Raw genomic sequence first — 5,000 nt, 5'->3', positions numbered from 1 at the left:
CTTCTTTTGCATTAACTCCTATATTCACTCCTAAAATCCTTGTGTATTCTTTTGTGACTTTAAAATTATTTTCACACCCGCTCATATCTATCTCTCCTATACTCATTATTTCAGATTTTTCAATATTAATTTTTGCTCCTGATGCTTTTCCATAAGTTTCAACATGTTTCATTATTCTTTTTATACTTTCCATATCTCTTACAGTAAATGTTGTGTCATCTGCATACTGGTGAATTAAACTCAATCTCCCATGTGGTACTGGAATTCCTCTTATTTCCCTATCTCTCTTTACCAGTGTCGCTAGGGCTCAACTGATATTGAATACAGCATAGCAGACAGCGGACACCCCTGCCTCACTGATCTTTCTAGTGGAAAATGATCTGTTAAAACACCATTTACTTTTACACAACTTTTTGCATTACAATATAATAAATTTATCCACCTCAGAATCCTCTCCCCAAAACCAAAGTTCCTCATTGCTTGTTCCATAAAACAGTGCTCCACCCTATCAAAGGCTTTGTTTAGATCCATACATAAAAGCAAACCTCCTTCCCTATCATTAACCATACTATCCACTACATCCCTTATTGTGCATATGGTATCTGTAATGTCTCTTCCTGGTATACTGTATGCTTGATTTGGCGATATTATACTTCCCACTACTCCTTTTATTCTTTTGGCTAAGACTTTTGTCAAAATTTTATAATCAGTTTTTAAAAGACTTAAAGGTCTATAATTCCCCAAATTATGAGGACTACCTTTATTTTTATATAGAATATTGATTATGACCAAGCTCATTGATTCTGGTATCTCCCTTCTTTCTTCCATACTCCTGAATACCTTAATCAGTATAGGTGCTAAACTATCTATGAATGTCTTATAGAATTCATGCGTTAAACCATCTGATCCTGGACTTTTATTCGGCTTTGTTTGTCTTATTGCTTCTTTTATTTCTTCAATACATATATCACTGTCACACATAATTCTTTCTACATCAGTTAATCTAGCACTTACTGTATTTAAAACTTCATCCACACATTCTTGTTTTACATTTTCTTTCTTGAAGAGTTTCTTATAAAATAATTCTACCACTTCTATAATTTCTACAAAATCTGTTACCTTTTTCCCTTCTTCATCTTCCAACTTCATTTTGTGCACCTTTCCCCCTCCACCGCATACTGTGCCCTGCTCCTTACTATTGCACCCTCGCACTTTTCCTTTTCAAACAACTCAACTTCACAACTTCAATTTCTGCTTTTATCCTAAAGAAATGTTCTTTTGAGTACTCAGGGTTGTTTTCTATTTTCTCTGCTTCTTTCTCTAACATATTTCCCATGTCCTCCATTTCCCTCATTCTCATAAAATGCCTCTGCTTTGAGTACCTTATACTTCTTTTTTGTATTTTCCCTTTCATTATTTCCCACCACTCACAGACATTCTCTTCAAATAATGAGTTTTCCATTTCACACTTTATACATCTGTAAATACTTTTCCTGTACTCTTCTTCCTTTAACAAAGATGAATTCAGACACCACATCCCCCCACCTCTTGTTTCCTTATTTCCAGCCATCTTTACTGTCATGGCAGCATGATCACTTACTCCAAAAAACTTATATCTCACATTTTTCACATAATGTAATATTTCTCTTTTAACTAAACACAGATCTATTTGACTTTGTTTTAAGTTTCCCAGCACCATTTGCCTTCTTGAAAATTCCTTTTTAAATTGGTTCTCCTCTCTCCAGGCATCTACCAAATCCTCACTTTGCATTAATTGGTTTAAAATCCTTCTAGACACATCTGATTTGAAGTTTGCACTTCTAGACACATCTAGTCTTGTGCACCACACATTAAAATCTCCAACCACATTTACCTGTACACAGTGGTTTCATTTGCTCAAAAACTCCTTTTCGTTCGATTTCTACATTAGGTGCATATAAATTAACCAATCTAAAAAGTTCATTGTTGAACATAAAATCTATTCCTAACAGTCTTCCTTTACCATCATTATATATTTCCTTTACCTTATACATTTCACCTTTTTTCATCAGAATCGCCACCCCACAAGCCCTCTGATTTCCATGATTTACATAAATATCATGTTCCCAGATTTTCTTTATATTGACCATTATGTCTTCAGACCAATGTGTCTCTTGTAAACAAATGACATCTGTTTTAAGCTTTCCAATAACCTGCTCAAACTTATTCATTTCTCTGAGTCCATTACAGTTCATGCAGGCAATGCTCATTATGTCAAACATTGCATATATTACCAGTATTAGACGGAGACAACACATAAAAGAAACTCAAGTTCTTACTTTTTTGCAAAGCATTCTTCACCGCCTTTCATTTTCCTTTTCAGCAACTTGATACTTGCTTCACTTGTGTCCAAATCCTCTTCCAGATTTATCAGTGGAGTCTCCAGAGACTCCTTCACCTCTTCTCTTCTGCTTTCCTTATTCTTTAGGCTTTCTTCTTCTTCTTGTTGCCTTGTTCCTTGTTTTTTCTTTTTCCCTTCATCCCCTTCACTTTTTGCCCCTTTTTTGATTGCCCCTCCATCTTTCTCTTCCATCCTCTGTACTCTCCCGATACTCCCACTACCGTCCTTTAAGCTTTCAACAAACTCTCTGCTGCTCTCTTTCTCAACAGTCTGTTGTCCAGCAGTTAAATCTCTTTCTCTCCATGCATCCCCTCTTTCCTCTTCCTCCACCGTTAAACTCTCCTCTGACTCTTCATACAGGTCCACGAAGCTTCCCACGCTATCTCCTTCCTCCCGCTCTTCTGAAATTTTGCATACGCAAAATGCATTTCTCATCCTGCAAATGCTACAGTTTCCTTCATTGCATTCCCTTACATAGTGGCCCTGCATTCCACACCGAAAACATTTAAAGTTTGGACAGTCTCTCACTATGTGTCCAGGTTGAATGCACAGACGGCATACTTTAACCAGTCTGTCATGTATGACTCGAAAGTGTTCAGATCCTCCCAACGTCTCAAACTTAGTTGAGTATGGCAGCGATTTAACAGTATCTGTGAACTTGACTTTCAAAAATCTAATCCATCAGCAATGGGAATCCATCAGCAATTTTGAGATCGGGCATAGCCAGGTTGATATTGCCGTAAGCGAAGACTGCTGCAAAGAGAGGGCTATTTAAAGAGCAGCCAATCTAATCGCCAGTACATTATATAAGTAGGAAAGAAAACCCAAAAGCTTAAAGCACCTGGTATTCCTAGGCAGTCTCTCATCAAAGTACTAACCAGACCTAAACCTGCTAAGATTCAGAGATCGGGCATTGACTCTATTATTTGGCAAAATTATTATATACTAAGTGAAAAATGTCCAAAAAGCTTACAGCACCTGGTATTCCCAGGCGGTCTCCCATCCAAGTACTAACCAGGCCCAAACCTGCTTAGCTTCCGAGATCAGACGAGATCGGGCATAGCCAGGTTGGTATGGCCGTAAGCGAAGACTGCTGCAAAGAGTGGGCTATTAAAAGACCAGCCAATCTAATTGCCAGTACATTATATAAGTAGGAAAGAAAACCCAAAAGATTAAAGCACCTGGTATTCCTAGGCAGTCTCTCATCAAAGTACTAACCAGACCTAAACCTGCTAAGATTCAGAGATCGGGCATTGACTCTTTTTTTTTTTTTTTTTTTTTAATGAAAGATTATTATATAATTCGTGAAATTTTCCAAAAGATTAAAGCACCTGGTATTCCCAGGCAGTCTCCCACCCATGTACTAACCAGGCCCAAACCTGCTAATATTCAGAGATCGGGCATTGACTCTTTTTTTTTTTTTAATGAAAGATTATTATAGAATTCGTGAAATTTTCCAAAAAGCTTAAAGCACCTGGTATTCCCAGGCAGTATCCCATCCATGTACTAACCAGGCCCAAACCTGCTAATATTCAGAGATCGGGCATTGACACTTTTTTTTGTTTTTAATGAAAGATTATTATATAATTCTTGAAATTTTCCAAAAAGATTAAAGCACCTGGTATTCCCAGGCAGTCTCCCATCCATGTACTAACGAGGCTAAACCTGCTTAGCTTCCGAGATCAGACGAAATCGGGCATAGCCAGGTTGGTATGGCCGTAAGCGAAGACTGCTGCAAAGAGAGGACTATTTAAAGACCAGCCAACCTAATCGCCAGTACATTATATAAGTAGGAAAGAAAACCCAAAAGCTTAAAGCACCTGGTATTCCTAGGCAGTCTCTCATCAAAGTACTAACCAGACCTAAACTTGCTAAGATTCAGAGATCGGGCATTGACTCTTTTATTTGGCAAAATTATTATATACTAAGTGAAAAATTTCCAAAAAGCTTACAGCACCTGGTATTCCCAGGCGGTCTCCCATCCAAGTACTAACCAGGCCCAAACCTGCTTAGCTTCCGAGATCAGACGAGATGGGGCATAGCCAGGTTGGTATGACCGTAAGCCAAGACTGCTGCAAAGAGAGGGCTATTTAAAGACCGACCAATGTAATCACCAGTACATTATATAAGTAGGAAAGAAAACCCAAAAGCTTAAAGCACCTGGTATTCCCAGGCAGTCTCCCACCCATGTACTAACCAGGCCCAAACCTGCTAATATTCAGAGATCGGGCATTGACTCTATTTTTTGGCAAAATTATTAGGCTGCTGCAAAGAGAGGGCTATTTAAAGACCAGCCAATCTAATCGCCAGTACATTATATAAGTAGGAAAGAAAACCCAAAAGCTTAAAGCACCTGGTATTCCTAGGCAGTCTCTCATCAAAGAACTAACCAGACCTAAACCTGCTAAGATTCAGAGATCGGGCATTGACTCTATTATTTGGCAAAATTATTATATACTAAGTGAAAAATGTCCAAAAAGCTTACAGCACCTGGTATTCCCAGGCAGTCTCCCATCCATGTACTAACCAGGCCCAAACCTGCTAATATTCAGAGATCGGGCATTGACTCTTTTTTTTTTTTTAATGAAAGATTATTATAGAATTCGTGAAATTTTCCAAA

The 5,000-nt window shown here is 38.0% G+C and overlaps 2 non-coding genes and 1 pseudogene across 2 annotated transcripts; all 3 read right to left on the bottom strand.

Moving 5' to 3' along the window:
• Nucleotides 1-3,346: 3,346 nt before the first annotated feature.
• LOC127993780 (5S ribosomal RNA) lies at nucleotides 3,347-3,465 on the bottom strand. Its single transcript, XR_008166788.1, has one exon. It is a non-coding gene; the product is annotated as a 5S ribosomal RNA (ribosomal RNA).
• A 521-nt stretch (nucleotides 3,466-3,986) lies between these two features.
• On the bottom strand, nucleotides 3,987-4,104 carry LOC128007419 (uncharacterized; annotated as a pseudogene).
• Nucleotides 4,105-4,325: 221 nt separating this feature from the next.
• On the bottom strand, nucleotides 4,326-4,444 carry LOC128003453 (5S ribosomal RNA). The gene has a single exon (XR_008176177.1). It is a non-coding gene; the product is annotated as a 5S ribosomal RNA (ribosomal RNA).
• Nucleotides 4,445-5,000: the final 556 nt, after the last annotated feature.

The sequence above is a fragment of the Carassius gibelio genome, chromosome B22 (assembly GCF_023724105.1).
Source record: "Carassius gibelio isolate Cgi1373 ecotype wild population from Czech Republic chromosome B22, carGib1.2-hapl.c, whole genome shotgun sequence".
Taxonomy (NCBI): domain Eukaryota; kingdom Metazoa; phylum Chordata; class Actinopteri; order Cypriniformes; family Cyprinidae; genus Carassius; species Carassius gibelio.
This window is presented reverse-complemented; position numbering and strand designations above follow the sequence as displayed.